The 21,042-nt window shown below is 43.9% G+C and overlaps 1 protein-coding gene and 1 long non-coding RNA gene across 2 annotated transcripts in view; one reads left to right on the forward strand and one right to left on the reverse strand.

The window, feature by feature from the left end:
- SYNE3 (spectrin repeat containing nuclear envelope family member 3) overlaps positions 1–11,544 on the reverse strand; it is a 68,369-nt gene extending 56,825 nt beyond the window's left edge. The window contains exon 1 of the mRNA XM_042790717.1: positions 11,459–11,544. The gene's annotated coding sequence lies outside the window, so the exon portion shown is untranslated. The remainder of the gene's footprint in view (positions 1–11,458) is intronic.
- An 85-nt stretch (positions 11,545–11,629) lies between these two features.
- LOC116965775 lies at positions 11,630–17,581 on the forward strand. The gene is made up of 2 exons (XR_006165140.1): positions 11,630–12,848; positions 16,533–17,581. It is a non-coding gene; the product is annotated as an uncharacterized LOC116965775 (long non-coding RNA).
- The last annotated feature ends 3,461 nt before the right edge of the window (positions 17,582–21,042 follow it).

Below are 21,042 nucleotides of genomic sequence, written 5' to 3' on the forward strand. Positions count from 1 at the left end.
CATTTCTAGCGTTACAATAAAAGAAGGAAAGGTGGAGGAATCCGTGAAAACAAAACATGGGGAAAAAAAAGTTCATTCAAATTCTCCTTCCAAATTGGAAGTTACAAACAGGGATAAAACTATGAACCACTCCACCCATTTCATAATCAGGCAGCACAAGTAAACAGCATGGGGAAAAACTGAAGAAAGGAACAAAGATGGGGTGAAAATAGAGGCGGAACAGCAGCAGTGGAACAGAAACTGTTGATCAAGCTAACCCTGTGAAGTTGCTAGTACAGAGGATTAACTGAAGACCAGTAGCCTTGGCTTGGCTGTGACCCCCATGTGCCATGGTGACCCCAGTGCATCCAACTGAACACAGAATTTTGCCACCAATGGTGAAAAACAAGCAAACAAACAAAACCAAACAAGGGACAGAAGAGTCAACACTGTCAGTACCTCTAGAGTTGGAACTGATACACCAGCTATTTTCTGATGTCATGTTAGCCTTCTGCTAACATAAATAATCCTTAGAAACGATAAGAACATCTCAACACACATCAGCCTGCAGACTAAAACATACAGTGCCTAGGAGAATGCAAAATGGAGAGCAGTCCATTTATCTGAAAGTCAAATCCGGGTTGTTTTAGGACTGTGCTGCTGTTTGAACAGTGGAATTAAGAATAGCTATAAAGGAACCCCTTCACACGGTTTTTCCCTGTTTTCTCTCTCCTGTGGTAAATCTCATAGTGACTGTAAATTTGCCTTAGTCCTGTTAGAAAAAAAAAAAAAAAAAAGGACTGACATGACACTACTGGTACTGAGGAAGCAGAGCATATATGGCTAACATCAGCTATACACAGCAGCTTTCTTAAACACATTAAAAAGTGGTCTCTCTGGATGACTAACTTAGAAGGCAAAGGAGCCCAGCAGCTACGCTGGTGAGTACAGACAGCCACAACCTGGAGGCAGCAATGAATGGATCAAACTAACAGTCAGAAATGTAGCATTCCCCATAAAACTTCCAGTAAGTTAGTATCACAACTTATTTCACATATATAAATCCTAGATTACCACTTAAGCATAATTCCCTTTAGACCAAATTTGATTTCACATTTTTCCATATTTTAAAAGGAAACTGCAATTTCAGCAAAATATTCCAGATGTTCCCACAACATCTAACATGCCATTCCCTTCTTTCCCATACAAAGAACACTATTTTCACTTTCAGCGAGGAATGGAGCAGTGTTTTTTTCCACTCTTCAGGCCAACTATCATTTCTGTTGTGGTAGTGGAAAGCATCTGAACGGCCCCTTCTTTAGCCTGACATCTCTATGTTCACATATGGATTCAATTAACGTCTTGAAGAAAACCAGTTGGATGATCTTAGATTGTCTGACAGCCTATAGGCACTGCAAAAGGAAACTTTTCTGCAAACCCAGTGACTACACTGCCTGACTGAGTAACCTACTGTTCTTAAGTGATGCTCTGGACAGACTGGCCTTGTCGCCCACTAATCATCCGCATCTTTGAACAGCCAGTGATGTATCAGGACCACTAAGTGTTTAAGAGACAGCAGTTATCGTCCCAGTAGGGTTACAAGGGTTATCAATTATAAAGCGTTGTCTGAGTTTTGACAAAGAAACCCCTCAGGTAGAAAACAGAGCAGCAGTATTAAAAATTTTCTTCCAAGACAACCATTACAACTGCGTTGTATATTCTTACTACTCTGCAGAGCCTCGAGTCCTAGCTGTGAACTGCACCATGCTGCAGGTAGCAGGTGTAGAGCAGCAGTGGCATCCCCGACTCACCGAGGTTCCTGCTGAGGCAGAATATGGATAGAGACAAGAGGGGACACACATAGCAGCAACGAGGCAGCATGAGGCAGCACAAAAAGCCACAGGCAGAGCCGCTGCCTAACCACGGTCAAATTTCCATGGCTATTGCAGCAAAAGAGTTTTAAGGAGGAATCTGAGAGATGGTCATGATGTGGATTTGGGAAGGATGACGTGTGAGGACAAGACTGGGAGAGAACAAGCATGAAAGTGCTTAGGGTGAAAGTCTTCATGGAGGTTGGGATGATAGGCTGGTCAGATGTGGAAGCTGCTCTCTCTGGAACAAAGGAAACGCAGTTTGCAGATCTACGGGAATCAAAATGACCATCTTGTGGGAAAGATCACATTTCTAACTCTATTTTAATTCTGAATTAGAATAATATTTGTATAAAGAGACTGTCCATGCAATTGCTACTCCCCGAAGAATCTGGCATGGAATTGCTGTGACAGGGCTTTTCAGAGAAGGTACACCCACACCAAGCATGCAGGTTGTCCTAAGTACTGGGCTTGGAGGTAACTGGTGGAGGTGGCACAGACAGGTGTCAAGTTCTTGGTCTCTCTGGTACAATTTCGCTGTGTAAATAATGACTCACTATGCAGAACCTAATCATTAGGCATAGCCTAATGATTCAGGTGGCCCACCTGCAAGCTGAGCATCTGAAAGATCAGGCTGAGGTAGTCATTATGCTCTGTCCTATTTAACAAGAAAAAAAAAAAAAAAAAGTATTTTGACTTTGTCAGTTAGCATTAAAAAAAAAAAAAACAAAAAAAAAACACAACAAAAGCAAACAAACAACAAAAAAAAAACCACACACAAAACCAAACTCTGAAAAATGTCAGATCTGATTTGAGCAAGACTAAAAGAACGAAGATGTGGGTTAGCTGCTGGTATAGTAGCCTAACTGAAAAAAAGCTCTATTTGCAAATCCCAAACTAAGGTGTAACCTGCTAGTAACAATAACCTAAAAGCACTTCACAAATACCATAGTGATAGATGACACAGGAAGGGCGTGCTATAGAAAACAATTACACGTGGAGCACTGAAGCAGCCTGTTAACATCCAGGTGAATTCCTCAGCACTAATTACAACTATTCAACACCAGCAGGGCTTAAAAAAAAAAAAAAAAAAAAAAAAAAAAAAAAAAAAAAAAGCCATGACTTTGAAGTACTGGAATTAAATGTGTTTGTGTAATTACTTACAACAATGTTTTTTATAAACACCTTCAGCTCTTTCATCAGGCAGCAAATGTTACTTCGCTCTGCAGACCAGAATGACAGTACCAGCCCTCCTCCATCATTACGTATTCTCCCAATACACAGTAGCTAGACAAGTGAACTGCTGAGGGGAAAAATAAATTAATGCTGAAGGCAAGAGTATCTTTCGGGCTGCTGGCAGCCCCATCCCCAGCGCTCCCCAGGTAACTGCCATGAGGTGGGCACGGCGTACGAGCGCCGTGACCGAGGATGCCTCTGAGGGACTGACTGAAGCAGGGCAATTTGTTGCAAACGGACAGATATTCCTGCTTGCCTTCTACAGCACTGGAGAAGGGGCACGGTGTTGCAGGCGAGACGGGGATGTGGGCAGTGAGGTCTCGGCTGATGGGAGGTGATGGAAGCTGGCCGGGCTGTGGAGAGCTGGAGGTGGCACAGCTCTGGCTGCCTCGCACACCCTGGGGTGCAGGCAATGCCGCGGACACGCTCCTGCTCCCTCGCCTCCTGGCACTCACATCCTCTCCCCGCTGTACCATCATTCGCTTTCTTTCCTCTTCTTTGTCGCCCCAATTATTAATTTATTGATTCTATACTTATCCCTGAGCTTCTCTCAGGGCAGGGAACGATCATTTTGGGGATCTCTGTAACGGGGCCGTTTTTCCGACAAGGACTTTTAGTTCTGGACCAAGAGCTTGCTGCCAATGGCACTGCCTTCCAACTGAAGCGCTGCAGAGGAGAAGCAGTCATACCCAGGGTTGGATTTGAGAAAATCTGGGTAAAGAAATGCCGGGGTTTGAACCCAATAATTCTACACTGAAAGTGTCTTAAAAAAATTAAGTGGCAACTAGGGAACAAGGACATGAGGAGAGGGGGAGAAGTTCTGCAAGACAGGAATTTGAAGCTCGTAGATTAAAAAAAAACCAACCCAAACCAAAAGAAAACCACACCAGAAACAGAGAAACTTGATTTTTTTTCCTTTCTTTTAGCCTGAAGGCATTTTCTGTAGATCAGTATCTCACACCAGCATCATGCCTCCACTGACAGAACAACTAATGAAGTTGACAGGTCCATAATCTGAGAATACAAGGGAAAATCTCAGGGTCTGGTGAAGCCGAGGGCAATATCATCACAGAGCCAAGATTCCTACCTTGACTCCTGTGGACTTAAAAGACAAGGTAACAAGAAGATTTTTCCTTGGGTGCTCTCTTTATCTGGAGATCTAAATTAACCCAAGCACTCCTCTGGTGTTTACTGAGGTAGCATTATTAGCTATATACTTCACACAAAGCCTGTGCGCAGCAGCTATAGACCAATTCTGCTGACTTACATAAGAAACATCACCTACATTTGTCAGCTCCTGTCATCTGCCATTCATATAGCCACTACACATTCCCACGGAGATTCAAGAGCACTCAGGCAAAGAGACTTTTGCATTAAGAAAAAATCAGTCACGTAAGTTAAAGAAAGTGCACAGCCTGGGGAAGAACTGACATATCCAACGATTGGTTTCTTTAATTTTCTCAGAGAATCTTTAAGACAGGGGCTTATTCCCTCCCATGACCCTGCCTTTCCATCTAACTGACTTGAAAACACAGCAGGTATGTTAGTGCCCGTACGCTTTCCACCTTCAGCTTCCCTGAGCTTCTTCGGGCTGTAGCAACAACGGGCTACAAAGCCTGGATAAAGACCAGCTGTCACATCTCAAACTACTCCTCAGTCAGAGACAGCACGTTTTTCTGCTAAGATTGACTCATTATAATGGCTGGAAAACAAAAGACAAGCATGCGGTGTTTTAAATCACGTATCGCTTCTATGTAAGGTGGAGAGAAAACACCACCAAAATTAACACCTACACTTTTTTCACAGCATATTTTTTTTTATTGCTGTTGTGTCAGTCCAGCTGAGTGAGTAGGTGAGTCAGTGTGTGAGATGAGATAATCTTGCAGGGTAAAACCTCCAATCTTGTTGGTTTTTAAATAAACCCAAATATCCAGATCCACTATGGGTGGTTTACTCTGTCTCACCTGGGACACCCACCGACCTAGAACCTACAACACAATTGCCACACACATCAAGTGTGCCCAGTGAGAGGGGATGTTGGTGTTCCCCATTTCACAGTTGGAGGCACTGATGCTTTCAGCAGCATCTCTTTCAAACAGCCACCGACAGACAGTGCCAGACTCAACAACATGTGAAGTACCCAACATCGCTGGTCCCATTTTAAACCTCCTGCTCCTTCAACGTCGTCGAGCGAACCTGAACAGCTCTTCTGAATCAGTCCATCACACGAGAAAAAGGATGAGCATGTGCTCAACAACACATGCTCAACCTGTCTGTTGTTTGGGAGGCATGGATTAAGGCCTTGACGAATATGCAGTTTACTCAGCAGAGCTTTGCAAACAGTTTTAGGAGAATTCATGAGAACTCTGGTTGTATACACCAGCCTGGATCAAAACAATACTTACAGGTCTACTCGTTCTTGAAAATCAAGTATTTTCAAGGAGCCTTGAAGAACATCTCTCACTCCATCAAAGATAACAACTTCCTGAATATTCTGTGATTTAGTCCCACAAGGCATGATGCTGAAAGAGGTTACAAGGTGCTATTACTCTCCAACAGTGGAAGGACTGTGCCTGGGAGAGGAAGCCTGCAAACTGATCAGACTTCTGTCACTGTTCCTGACTCTGCCACTGAATTCCTGCATCGCCTGGGCAAACACCACGGTATTGCATGCCTCACTTTGCTCAGCAATCCCACAAATACAGTAATATCCACCTGCCTCAAAGGAACCTGAAGGTTTTTGTGGGTGTGATTACTCTTCTACTAAAGCCAATAGGGATTTTTTTATTATTCTGCTGTACCTGGCATTTTTGTCTTAAATTATCCCGCTGTATTTAGTGCTGGTGCAGTGTCACCTTGAGTACTGTGTGCAGTTCTGGGTCCAACAAATTAAGAAGGATGTTAAGGATCTCAGATGTGCCCAGAGGAGGGCAACAAAGCTGGTGACAGGGCTGGAAGGAACGTCCTGGGAGGAGTGGCTGAGGACTCTGGGTTTGCCTAGTTTGGAGCAGAGGAGGCTGAAGGAGACCTCACTGCTCCCGACAGCTTCCTGAGCAGGGGAAGCAGAAAGAGAGGTGCTGAGCTCTTCCCCCTGGGATCCAGTGACCAGACGCCTGGGAATGGTTCAAAGCTGCATGGGGGGAGGCTCAGGCTTGGCATTAGGAAGCATTTCTTTACCGAGTGGGTGGTGAAACACTGGAACAGGCTTCCCAGAGAGGTGGTCGATGCCTCGAGCCTGTCAGTGTTTAAGAGGCCTTTGGACAATGCCCTTAATAACATGCTTTAACTTTTGGTCAGCCCTGCAGTGGGCAGGCAGTTGGACTAGATGATCATTGTAGGTCCCTTCCAACTGAAATTATTCTATTCTATTCTATGCTATGCTATTATTATCATCATCAACTGCAAAGGGAGCAGCATGTAGCCTTATCTAAAGTGTTTCTAGGATTCCCTGGTGACAGGCACTGTATCTGCTAAGTACAACAGTAAGTCCCCCAGCACAAGCTATCCCACATGGGCCTCTCGTTCATCTTGTGCTCCCAAATATTACTGGCACATTTCTGAAAAGGCTTTCTGCCTAGCACAACGGTAACAACAGTTATTTCATCTTTTAATACCACTAAACAAACACTAATCAAGAACAAAACAAGCAAGCCACAGCTTGATATCTGAATTCCAAGCAAATTACAATCTAATGGTTCTCCTTGTTTCTTGCTATCTCCTTCAGTTTCTTCCAGTATGTTATTTCATGCATCTGTTCAGTGAGATCCCAAGGCTGAGACTGCCACTTAATCCTCAGCCTTTTACAGTCAAAGCAGAAATTCCCTTGAAATCCCTTGATATGAAGGACTTCAGATCAAGCCCATATCTTCTGTTTAACATAGAAAAGATGCCTGTATCAACAGAGCCATGAAAGTCAATTCTGCCAAAGCGAAACAAATGAGTCCACATCATCTTTAAAATCAATTCATTTTTCCTTGGAATACAATTAAACTGTGTGCACAGACAGACAGAGACATCAAAGATTGCTTATTAACCTGACATGTGGTGTCAATGAGAACGCCTGTCAGACCTACCAGCTTTATCTCAACATTGAGGTGGGGCCACTTCAGATAGCTGAAGTTAAATATCCCCGGGCTCACAACTCTGAGTCATTTTTTTGTGATACAGGCAGTAGCATCCTCCGGTTCCATTTATTAGGAATACAGAGACATATCACGATAAGCAACAGTTCACGCTGCTGTGAGTCTAGGCAGCACTGAATCCAACAGCAACGTCTGACAATCAGCCTGTTTACTGCTTGCCCTGCCTTCATCCCGTGGCAAGTCAGGATGTTGCAGAGTCATCAATGCCCATGGAAAGCAAGGACCAACTTGAAACTCCAGCTCTGGAGAAGGGTGCGTAAGGAGAGATCGTAATGTCAGGATCTCCACTTTCATTTAAAAAGATTCTCTTTCCTTAAAACTCTGTTATGCCCTAAGCAGTCAAACACTAGAGAACAGACAAGAAAAGTAAATTTTCAAACAAAAGAACAAAATTTTATTTAAGCTGATGCTGACAATACTGCAGCTAGTCATGGAAGAATTGTTGTAAGAAAATTCTAAATTCCTAAATGCATATGCCAATAGCAGCTACAGGCAATGGAATTACGTTTCGGACCAAAACTTTAGCAAAAGTCAAGGAAGTGCAGTTTGAAGCCTATCACTAATCAATATCAGGCTGAGTTTTGAAGTTTAAACACTGAATTTTAAACACTTTTCGGTTTTTCTTGTGTCATTTCAGAGAACTCTTATTTAATCAATATTAACTAAAGGCACAAATCCTACCAATTGGTCGTTTGCAGAGCAGACCTGCACGATCAAACAAGACCCTGAACACCTGCTTTGTGCTTTTTAATTTCACAAAATTACAGTTAAATGAAGCCTGACCATCAGCAAGCACTACCTTAAGAGATACTTTTCTTAAAGAATAAAAGTATGCCCCTGTCTACACTCCAGAGACAGTAGGGAAGTTCTTAGCCAGAGTCAAAGAGGTGTTTAGGAACCTGGTATTTATTCCTGTTGATCTCAGGTGCCCGAATACCTTCGCCTTCATATAACCGTGCCAAGTAAAAAACTCCCTTGCCAGTTACACCCTCCGTTAACATCCCTGAAGCTCAAGAGTTTTTCCTGTTACCATGTGGCTTTTTCCTTTCACACGCCTGAATTGCCAGGATTCACACATAGCCCGCAATCCCCCAGTGGGCATGTACAATGCAGTTGTAAAGGAACCCCTTCTAAGGACACCATCACGCCTGGATATATGGTAGAACAAGTTTGCCAGGACAGGTCATGGCTGTGCCACGAAACCCCATCTACAGCTGACAAGGACTAACAGTTAAAAAAACAACCAAACCAAAACAACAATCCAGTATCTTGTCATTGCTACAAACAATCTGGGATTTGCCCTACCAGCTACATCAAGGAATACATTATTCTGAGTCAGGATGAGCGATCATCTCTTTTGCTTGGTTTCAAGGGAATTACGCTTATATGATGACGTCTAAGAAGTCTTGAAACCGGCGGCCAATTTTGCCAAATTAAAACAGATCTAAAGGCACGAGCTGAGCTCACAGCCCTTCTGTACTTGATGTACTCGCGCAAATGTGTGCCTGGCTGAACAAAGACAGGAGCTGTGCCCTGGAGATGCAGAGACGTAAAAACAAAGCGCTTTGTGACCAGCACAACTCAGGAAATCAGATCTCCTACAGAATTGTGTTCCTTGGTTGATTAAATGTTTACGCTGAATCGTACGGAGGTTTTCTGTTTCCATGTTCAAAATGCAATGTATCAAATCAGAGTTATTTATCTTCTTTGAAGTTTTGAGGGAGATGCCAGTTCAGGGGCATTCACCCAGAAAATCCTTCTCCTTTTCTCTTTGTAACCTCATTTTTACCAAATATCTTATTGCCAAATGGAGGCTGTCACATACGGATGTATCAGTCACTAAGGTAAAAACTGGCGAAAATTGGCAGGTGTCTGGGTCTAGCCTTCCTTTTCCCCGTTGGTCTGTTTCTACAAAATTTGCAGGAACTTAACTACCTTGGAGCTGTTATCCTCATGTCACACTCAGTTGAAACTGGGAAATGGCTACTATTTAAGGGATAAATCTCGAGATGCATGGGCGTAACATATTAAGGGCTGGCATAAGCCTTGTTTCCAACAGAAACTATGCTAAAAGATTAAGGCTAGTTATCTTTTTGAAGCTGTGATACGGGTGCTAGGTTTGGAGCATCCTCTCAGGCAGTGTCATTGCTCTTCAAAGTCAGGCAGGTACAGCCACATCCTGAGGCTGAGCATCCACTAGTGTACACAGAGGTTCCCAGGATGATTTGGGAGCCAAGATAACTGGAAGGGCACAGAAAAATGGCCTACACAAGAGGAAAAGCTAGACACCCTTTTCAGTGAGGTCAGTGCACGAAGTCCACACAGAAGACATGTGCACCAGGAACAGATTTGGAAGCACGGTAAAAGTCTTGACCAGGATGGGAGGGAAAGGAGGAGCAGTGAAATACATGGCTGAAGGAAAGAACTGAAACTATCAGAAGAAGGAATACAAGAGAAACAAGCACAAGAGTACCACCACAACCCTGAATGGTAACTCATTCTGCCTTCCTTGTGGATTTGAGAGGACTCTGGGATGGATGATTCATGGAGAACGAAGGCGAAAACAGCACTGTGTGTAGGGGAAAACTGTTTTTATAGAGAGACCATCAGCTTTGTCAGACTCTACTTCCTGACAGCTAGTTTGCAGGGAACAATGCCCCATGACTCACCAAAAGATGTTTGCATCTTGTTGAAATAAAAGTCACCACGGGACTGACTAGAACAAGTTACATTTCCTTGAGATCCAACTGGCTCACACACTTGGCAACCATGGTGGCTGTGCCGAGCTGATGTGCATTTCAACAACCCACAGTTTTGAGACACTTTTAGAAAAAGAAGGAGAAGGCTTGAAAGCAACCAATCAGCTTTTAAAGTTTTGTTGCATTTTTAAAATTCTTTCCCTAGAAAACAACCGCTGTGTACAAAGATTTTCAAAGGGCACGCAGCATGCCAAGGGCTTAAAAGAAACATCCAAAAGTAGCTGCAAGGAGCTGGTAAGAGTAGCATGGTGATAGCCATTTTCATGAATGATTTAAGATAGCCAGGCTTAGATTTGAGGCAAAAGAAGGCGGCAGGCATCCTGCTCTGATGAACTTGCAAAAGAAAGCAGTGTCTTGCAGCCATCACTTTCACAATTAATCATCATAAACATCCACAATTCCTGCAGATTTCAGTCTGTTAGCCGATTTGGGTAGAGCTATTTCTAGGAATAAAGCTTGCCCGGACAAAGACCTAAATTCATGCAGGTCAAACCAATAAGGATTTGGGAATGAAAGAGACGGCAGAAAGAAGAGAATGAGAAACAGAAGCCTTGCTACACATTGGGGTGGGGGTGTTTACATAGGGAAGTCCTACAGAATCTAAACATGAGGGTTGCCGCTCTCATGGTAGAAAAACTGGTAAATTTGTAACTGTTTAGGAAGAAAGAGGGAGGCAAGGTCAGACCTGCTTAAGGGGAATCAGAGCCGAGCTAGGATATATTTAATAGATTTGAAGGGGGGAGAGAGGCTGGGGGAGGACGACAAGGAGCTCGCGAACTGCAGCAGAGTCCTGGCAGTGGGGGCCGAGCGATGAAGAAATTTGACAGTAACGCCGAGCAACTGGCTTTGGCAAGAGACTGACATCTGGGAAGGAAAAAGTTGCAGAACGCAGCTGAAACCCTTCCACCGGACCCGGTACCCGTTCGCAGATGCGATTTTTAAATAAGAAGTTAAATAGCAGGTTTAGCTGATGTTATTTAGAGGTGTGTGGGGGGGGTTATGCTGCAGTTAGTGCGCCTACGTTTGCATATCTATCAGCAGCACGCAGGGAGCTCTCCTACTACGCAGGGACAAGCCCTGCCCCCGCTCCCGCTCTGCGGCTCCGGCTGCTGCAACCGTTACACGGGGGGGGGGGGGGACGGGGGGCGGCCAGCGCCGGGGGACCGGGCCGGGGACGGGACACGGCACCGGGGCCGAGCGGGGAGAACCGGGCGCCCGCTGCCTTAGCGGCGTTTCGGCCCGCCTCGCCGATCCCCGGGGCTGAGGGGCTACAGGAGGCGGGTGTGGGCGCCGGGAGGGCTGTCAGTGAGCTGAGCCTCCCCGCCGGGACGGGACACCGGAGTCGCAGCGCGCCGCCGCCTCCCCGTTACTACCCTTTTCCCCCCGCCCGCCTCCCTCAGCTCCCCGAGCGACGGCAGCAGGCCCCCGGCAGCGCCGCAGGGCCCTTCCCGCCGGCCGGCGCCCCACTCACCGCCGGCCGCGGTGCCTCTTCCCGCCGCCGCGCCGCGGCCGCTCCCTTCGCTCGCTCCCTCGCCCACCCACCCTCGAGCGGGGCCGCCCGGCCCCGGCCCCGCCGCTCCGGGCGCTGAGGGGAGGGGCCCGCCCTCCCCGGCCCGGCGGGCGGCGTTATGTAACCCGGGCCGCGGCCGGCGCCGCCGTCCCGCCCGCCCTGTGAGGGCCCAGGCCGGCGGGTGGCCGAGGCCGCAGGGGAGCACCGGCAACTCCGCTGTTCCCAGCGGAGTAAAACGCCGTGGAAGAGAAAAAAAAAGCCGAGTTCCTCACAACCCCCGCGTCCTGGGGGACCTGGAGCTGTGAGAGTCACCGAAGGGCAGGAGATGGGCGACGAACCCCGGGGAAGCCTTCACACGCACCGGGGGCCCCAGCGATCCGCGCCAGAATGCGGGCAAGCTCCTTAACGTGCCTTTGCCCCGAGAGCAGGAAGGCGGCCTGCAGCTCAGCGGTTACCCGTAAATAAAACAACCCCAGCTCCTCGCAGTTAGGACGAAGAGGAATCCATTTGGATACAGGGAGTGTCGGAACTGAGGTTTCGGAGAAAGGAATACCGAGAACTTAGGGAAACAAAACTTGTTGCCACTGTAGCCGGATTCAGGCGATTCGTTCCTCTGTAACCTGTCCAAGCAAAAAAGTCTACAGCGTATACTCAAGTTACTATGAAAAAATCAGTTAGAAACAAGAGGAGCAGCAGTGGCGGTGTGTTGCCAGCCACAGCATCCGTTCCGAAGCCCAGCAAGAGAAGCCAGAGAGTCATCAACGTCTTGTGCTCCATCTGCAGTATCAGAAATTTATAATCACATGAAAGCCAGTGCATTGAGCCACAGAGAGGGAAGGAGGAAAGAATGAACAGCTCCTTCATATTTGAACAACAATGTAAACAAACTGAATGAGCATGTGAAGAGGTTTGTATTTCATAAGGCACGAAAATGGACTCTTTGGCAGAGGTTATATTGCTGCCCTCTGCTGCTGGGAACTCGTGCGGTTCATCTGCCTAACGAGCAGAAAAACGGGCTATTTGCGATAAAAGTCTCTGGCCGCACATAGCAGTACTGCAGCCAAGAGCCTCGAGATACCTAGTTCAGAAGTGAAGAGGAGGTGAGCTCCCGGAGAGGCAGGGGACGACAGCTTTCTACCCTCTAATGCGGGCTGGGGGAGGCTGGCTCGTATCAGTGGCGTTAGCCAGCTGCAGCAGCCAGGGGAGCCTCCCTGGGCTCGCTTCTGCCCACAGCCAGGTTTTCAGGGTGATCTGCCATCCCTGTGCCAACACAGCCTTCACTGGAATAGCTCAGTCTTTGAATCGCTCCCAAACCATCAGGAATCACCATCCCTCACCAGCAGTAGGAAAGGTAAGTGGGAATTTTGTCAGAACTTGATGGTGAGGGAGTGTACTTTTATAGCTGGTTCTGACCTTGAAGCTCTGAATGCCCCCCCGGTGGGTCCTCTAGTGCAACAATTTGGGGTGATTGTAACCTTTTAAGTTGTCACTGCGAGGGAAACAGAATGCTGTAATCTCCCTCTGTTTGTGGGCAAGCCTATCATCTAACTTGGAAAATATAATTTATTCACTAGCATGGTTTTGACAGACTATTTACTAGGAGTGTGTAAAATTGAACCTATGCCGGATACAGCTGCTCCTGCCCCATAGTAATTCAGATCTGATTATCTCTTAATGACCTTTGGAATAGTGTGAGGAAGTAGATACAGCCCAAAAGGGTTGGACCCCAACAGAATGTGTCTAGAATAGGTAGATGATAGAGAATAGAAACTCTTATCTGTGAATTTGTATTGGGAAAACTGGCTCAGTCATCACAGTAAGTACACGAGCAACCCTCACTGGCAGAGGTTAATTCCTTGTAAAACCACTCCCTAGGAAATTACTTTGTATACCTAGACCTTTTAACTCCAAAATAAAAACAGCCCCTTGTATTTAGAAAGCTTGCTGGTGTTGGACAACGCATCACTGTATCTAAAAATTGCTTGCATTAAGTTCCTCTTCTGCAGTTCCCTATGTGGAGGCATTCATGGCTCTGATTTTACTACCTCAAACAGCTTTGTACATGCTGAGTTAGAAAAACCACTATACACAGACAAACAGCAGGCATTAGTAAATGAGCATTCAGTGCATTAACCAAACAATATAAAGCTGCCCACACACCACACCTAAACAACAAAGGAGAGGTTAGAATGACTGCAAGCAGTGTGGAAGGGTGGAGGAGCTTCTGAAAAGGAAAGAGCAGCAGCTCTAGCTCTCTCTCCTTGGAAGAAAGGAATGTATTTTTAGCAGCAGTTGGCTCAGCCTCTAAACCAAACCATGAGTATTTGTCAGTGAATATACAGCATTTTCAGACATTTCCTGTGATGAGCAGAATACCCAAGAGACTGGGTGGAAAGCAACAAATATTGCGTAAGTAACAATGGTGTTGGCAGGGCTCGCCACAGGAGGACCTGCACGACATCTTTAAGGCAACAGAGCAGCACTTATAATGCTGCAGGGTAGCTGCTCTCTCTTATTAGCTTAACACGCCCATTTATTCACTCTCATAACTGATGACAAACAAGTATTACAAGATATTAAGATGTTTCCCTTTATGTTTGCTTGGATACAGCGATGTAAAATTGTTCTTCAAATAATGAGTCACATGGCAGCCTTGAGGTGGGAGGAACAGCATTTTTTGGTAGAGTAAGATTTGTGTGCAGCACCCCAGTGACATACGTCTTTGGCAAGACAGGTTTCAACACTGGGGCTTCTGGGGCATGGGGAGGGGGGTTGTGTTGTCTTCTAGCTACTAAAGTTGCGCATCGCTTGACAGAAAGCTTCTGTGGGTGGTGGTAGGAGTTGCTACAGAAGAACTCTCTCCTCAGTCAGTGAGGAATAAAGAACCATAAATCTAAACGCTAACGTCAAAGCAGTGTATCTTCAGGAGCACTAGGGCAAGCATCACACCAGTAGCCAGGCTAACGTCCTGCCCTGTATTCCTCCAGAGATGATCCAGACTTAACCTGGCATTTCACATTCTCCCTGATGCATATTTTGGAATTTTCCTTTTTTCTAATTCAGCTCCACACTGTGGGCACAGACTGACTGCCTCTGCAGGGAAGTGGGACCTTGTGCTACGGTATCAGTTCTAACACCCCTGGCCCAAATACTCTCCCACAGTTAAGCATTTACTATTCACCTGACTTCCAACTCATGGGCAGACTTGGATATTTTAACACTCCAAGGACACTTGAAATTTAAACACAGATTCTACAAGACAAATTCTGAATTAACTTATTTTTGGATTTTTTTTTTTTTTTTTGTGCCAGTATGCTTCCATGTAAACAGAAGCAAAGTGATAGTCGGTGCTTCTTACTCATTAGCTTTTAAATTTAGAATTTTGTCTCACATTGGAAGTTAGCAAATATCACAGAAGGCTGCAGCCAAATGGAGTTTGCACAATGTTAAATACACAAAGCGTTAACAACATCCATTAAATCAACTGTTGCAAACCAAGCTCTTTATACACACACATACACCCTTCTGAGAATAGCAGCCTTCAGCACACAGGTTATTTAAATCTGGACTTACTACTCCAAATATCACTCCCAGAACCACAGTAAGCATATGCAATTAGGAACAGAGAAAATTTATTTCAAGTTCTCTGTCATGTGCAAGATACTGCAATTGATAGAAGCAAGCCTAACAGTGAAAAGAATGTGGGAGCAGGGTTAGCAGACAAAAACCCAATATAAGTCCACTGAATTCAAAGGGAGTTAAGCCAGTATAAATCAGCTGAGGCACCGCTCCATTTATTTATAAGCAAAACAGACTGTCTACATCACACTCACTAGACATATCAGGATTCTTCATGCAAACACCACTTGCTTGAATCACACCATATTATTTGGAACATACGCTCTGAAGGAACAGTTGTCACTGATGATACTGAAGTCCTCCGGCACTACGAAAACATTCATAAATAACATTCACCCTCCATGTTGATATCAAACAATTTTTGTATTGAGAGAAAAGCAGCAACTTCCCTTCCTGAGCACCATTATTTCTACCTATTTTCTTTGCAGGTTCTCACAGGCTCTGCTTTTGCTTTCAGTCTAGTGTCTACACATCTTTAACAGTCTGAAAGCAGTCAGGAAGCTTTTGTGTTCTCCCTAATCATACGAAGAAACACTCAATGCCCAAAAGAGTACAGTAGAGGTGTTAAAAGCTAATAAAGGTATGAGACTGAAACTTTGGAGGCAATATCTCTTCACAGCTAGTAAACAGAAAAACATTAGAAAAAGGACTTCGTACAGTTACCTACACTGGTGCAGTTTTCCTGATGAACTGCAGCAGTGAAAGTCCATATGTTGCCTTTATTAAAAGGAAGCTTTTTTAATATTGCTTCAATAGGAAAAAAAAAAAAAAATAAGACCATGTACCCAAGTACCCATACAATTATTTTAAAAACTATTATTCAAGCAAAAGTGTCAACCAGAGGACAAGTGAACATAGACCAAGTCAGAGGCACAGATGGGTAGGAGCAGGACCCCAAGACACAACTCTCCTTGCTCCAAGGAGCATCTTCACCAGCAGGCTCTGAAGTCCCACGCTGTTTGCTCTCTGTGCCCACCACCCCCTGGGGTGGCTTGAGGGTTTTTGTCTGCAAGTTGTCTGCAACATTTAGGCATCAGCAAGGTCAGAAGCTATGCAGGAAATACAATTTCTAACTTGTCTATGTTTTGCAACTAGAACAAAACATTGAATTTACTTCGTTTCTCTGAGAAATCTCCCCTGCTTTCAGCTACCTTCTTCACAGTACATTTTAAGGTGTAGCATTCTGCACAGTTCTCTTTTCCCAAGTGTCTTTACAGTCCTCAGTGGCCTATTTTGTTTAGGAAGGTAAGTTAACGTGGAAATAGGAGGCAGCTGCAAACTGAAAGAGTGTAGAGGTCTCTGTGAGAAAAGGGAAGGGGAGGGCGAAGAAAAGAATTGTTTCTCAACCTGTAAATATAAATAGAGATGCTTGTTCATATGACATGTCTCCCTCCAGATGAGACAACAGTGGGATTGCTGAGGCCTGTGCGGTCTGGAGCACTGCACTTACAGAGCACACACCACTTGCCAATCCCACGCAAGCCTACAAACGATGAGAAAGATGGTCTAAAAATCAAATGGATTATAGCTGGTATATTAAAACCAGAAACTACTTCTTACCTGTAAATCTTCACGTTATTCATCTATGAGAATGTGATTGATTACTATTAAAGAGAATTAAAGAAGATAGACTTGACATCCATGGTAAACTGGTCTAGGAATAAAGACAAGTCCAAATTTGTCCCCACATTTTGAAATGAAACATACTCTGTTTTACATTTATTTTATACTCTATTTAAATGGGGGAGAATCAATACTCATCTACCTTATTTTTTTTTTTAATAAATGTATGAAAATTTGTTAGATTTATGAATATATACAAGCAGCATTTTTAATCTTTTTTAAGATAGCAGCTGAAGAAGTCTCAGATTGTATGCAATTATTGATTTATGCTGTGAACTCTCTGTGGACCAAAAAAGGTTCATTGACCATATTACAGTAGCACCCGGAGACCTCCGACTGCAGGCAGACACAGTTTGCTAGGGAGTCTGAATGTGCCTAGAGAAAAAGACCAGATGTTCTGGAGCAGCAACAATCTAGCTGTGCCAGAAAGTGGGTGAGGAAAGGGCTACCCTGACTTCTGCTTTGAAAATGTGAGAGAAGCAGCAACAAAATAGAAGATTTTATGTTTAGGAGTACTCAGTGCTAACTTTTGTAACTACCAGCAAAGCCTCCATTGATACTCGGCAGGAGACAAGCCAGGAGAAGCCAACACCCATTGAAAATCTGGATTTGAAGCCAAATCTCCCACGTACAACTCCAGTGGATTGTTTTGGTTGTGTTTTTTTTTTTTTTTTTTTTTTTTTTTTTTCTTTAGGTTACAGAAAGAAATTCCGGAAGTTGGTTTAAAAAATATTCTCTGGAGTCCTCTGAATAAACAGCAAAGACAACTGTTGAAATATAACATTCCATAAACTTTTTACTATTAAAATTAATCACACATGACTACATGTGGCTCTCCTTCCTTCCCTTCACACCACAAATGCAGTTTTGCTATTCTGATTTCCCTGAGACTCAGTAGTCTGGAGTTACACCACTTCCATCGATACTAGTCTCCCTGCTTCTAGAAAGCCAGCTTTGTGAAACAATTTATTTTTTTGCATCTAGTCTTTTAAGGGATGAGAAACACATGCTACACAACACAACCCTCGTGTGCCAGTGTTTAAAGAGACTGTGGTTCTAGAGAAATCTTTAGTTTTACTTTCCTCCTTCCATAGCACATGGACCTTAAATCACTTGCCGCAGTATCCTAGCATGAAACTGCAACAGAGCACAACAACTTCCTCCAATCGAGCGTCTCAAACTAGAGTGCAGTGACAGAAAGCAGCAGCTAAGGATGTACCTTTGTCTCCTCATGTCTCCCAGGACTAGCAACGATTGAAAACTAGTATCTGTGCAAATCTCTGGACAAAGAACAAAAGGGCTACTTACTGATAGGGAAGGGAGTCCAAGGATGATCCAGAGCGATCTGTGCCCCAGTCACAAGAAAAGGGATTGTTCTAGAACTCAGAGCTTTTTCCTAGGCTTTTGTTCACAGTGTGCAAAAGTTTTTTGATTTTAAATTAAGTCAAGCTGAATACAAAACAGGCCTTTATACAAGCCCAACAAGTGCTACAACTAAATGGCACACAACTTTGCCGTACAAGTTCTTTATCCTGCGAGTTGCTCTGTCCAAGGGGGCTGCTGAGCAATCTCAGTTACCATGGATGTCAGCAAGGGAGGAAGGCTACTACGAACTTCAGAGGAAAAGCTTAGAGCACTGCAGCACCGAAACTTCGATCATTGAATTGAAAGCAATTAACTTAAAGGTAAGCATTAGAATTAGAGAGCGCTGCCATGCAATTATTTTAATGTAAATTTTGAAGAGCTGCATGCACTTCTATTTGTGGAGAAGCTGCTTATTCTGTGAAAGAACTTTTTGCCTTCTAAAAGTGTGTGGTTAATAATCACACCAAACAAACCTGTATGTTTGTGTCATGCAGTTATGAGCATTAAAAACAGTGTGTGAAGTCAGAATCAAGACAATCACAGTATCTATACAGGTCACTTGACAGTGCTCTCTCAACTGGTTCGCCTGTTCTTAGTCAGATTTTCAAGAGATACAGGTTTTCATATGTCAAAAAAAGGAGAGAAAAAAAAACTTTAGAATATCAACCCCCCCCCCAACTTCCCTCATCTTGATATTTCTGGGTTTACAAGTGGTTATGTTTTAGTTGAGGGTTTGGGTTTTTTTTTTAATAAACAAAATATAGAGATCTAAAAACTCAAGTTTCTGGCCTCCCCTTTAAGAACTTGCTTTTTTACCTCCCAAGAGATACTTTGGAGTCTGTTCTTGAACTTTTAGTCCATATATCACAAAAGCAAGTATGCCAACACACAATCCTCCTCTCCCATTTAAATTTTTTGTTAGTACTTTCAGTCTAATCTTCTTCATATCAGACAAAAACTCCTCTGAAAACCAAGTGATCCAAAATACTCCTTTTTCAGAGAGCCTAACATACAGGAGCTCACAATTTACCTGCAACATCAGCATCTGTAGTTAGCAGGCAGGGATTTTAAAACAAATCAAGTCCAAAGGAACCATTGATTTCAGAAACCCAGCTTAAGACACCTAACTTTTCACAAGTTTTTGCAGTACTTCGTATTTTCCAACTCCACGTACTCTCTGCTTTATTGGTTTTAATTATAACGGCAAAGGCCAAGAACTTTTCCAAATCAGCCTTCAAACTACATCAGCATGAACACTCAAACAGAAACACCGGCAGAGAGCACGGTTGAAGACTGTGCTTTAAACAATTTTCCAGGTTTATCTCCATAGTAGAGATTAAAATAACATCCAGCTAAGGACAGCATATTAAAGACTTTGATCTAGAAACAGCCTTCCTTTGTTTGAACCTCAGGGCACACCAAGAAAACCAATGCCTATGCATTGGATACGCAGGGTTTCTGTGGAAAAAAGATGTCATTTTATAATGAAAACCTTGTTTTGACCTCCCATGTTTTTGAAAGTTGTTCAGCCTAAATCTAACATTTTTTCAGTATCTGATTTTGCAACTTTAAGCGCATTCCTTTAACAACTTGTACCCATGCTTATTTCATTAGAATTCAATCAACAAATATCTTCAGAATGCAAATTCGCATTGATCCTTGTACAAACCACGTTGGGTCAGAATGCGACTCTGGTAACTTGTGCAGGGAGGGACTGAAAGATCACAAGCTGGTTACTTGGCACCATAAGTGGTCACTAAGGTGACCAGTAGCACAAAAGGCTAAGACATGCTGCCACTAGATTCTCACCTAAAAGCTTTGAGGTTTCATTTCTGTGCTCCTGGGAAAGCCTGTTTTGCATGCGCCACTCAACTTTGGCCCTTTCAGTTGTATCCCCCTCCATCTTGTTCATGGCAGAGCCAAATTTATTTTTTTTTTTTTTTTACCCAGAACTCTTCTATTCCTAATTTTATCCAGCAGCGCCTTAGCAATTTCTGCTGTTTCTACCATCAGATCTAGTTGCTACAGCCCTACTCATGTACCTGGTCAGTCTGATTCCCTCTCGCTTCCGTACTCCTAGTGTTCCTTGATACTGTAGTCATCTGCATCAGATGAGAAGTACAGTTCCCCTCTGCCTGCGTCCCAGCTTCCCACACCTTTGTACACCATCTCCTTACTTTCATTACTGGAAACAGACTCTAGTCCAGCCCACAAAAACTGACACATACAGGGACAGTGTCACATACAGTGGGGGAAGAAAACCCAACAGATTTTTAGCTCAGTTTGATTTGTACGTGTACAAGAGTTTGCAGAACCTCTTATCCCAGCCAAACATGGGCAGATTTCCATGCACATTCCTGTCAAAGATCAGTTCTCAGTAAAGTTTCAAGGCCTCAAATTCCCCAACACAGCTGTCTTCTGAGAGGCATCACACTTTACATCTGTCTCATCCAAATTCATGCGCTCTTTAGTGGAGCATAAAGCATTGTGCAACTCCTGTGGGAAATTTTAGTTAAAACAACTCCGATTGTCATAAAAACTCGACAGCTTCAATCCATATGAAAATATGTAAGCAACTATGATGAGGGTCATTTTATTCTGCACAACACTTTATGTAATAATAGGACTAGGAACATCTTTTTACGACAAGTATCACTGATTACAATGATTAATTCTAGATTAGTTATTTGCTTAAACTCTTCTTCATCCCTGCTTTAAAGTATCACTTCTGTACTTCCACAAACATGTAGTATATAGCTGAGAATTACCCTCAACATTTTGACAGTATTGAGCTTATTTATATTACATCTGATATGAAAGTACATTGTTAACACTAGCAACTGAAGGCTAACGTTTTAACAAAAAGCTTCCTGGCTCCCCAGAATTACTTTAATACAGATTTGTCAAGCAAAGATCAA

Source organism: Tyto alba, unplaced genomic scaffold, assembly GCF_018691265.1.
Source record: "Tyto alba isolate M040663 unplaced genomic scaffold, T.alba_DEE_v4.0 Super-Scaffold_18, whole genome shotgun sequence".
Lineage (NCBI taxonomy): Eukaryota > Metazoa > Chordata > Aves > Strigiformes > Tytonidae > Tyto > Tyto alba.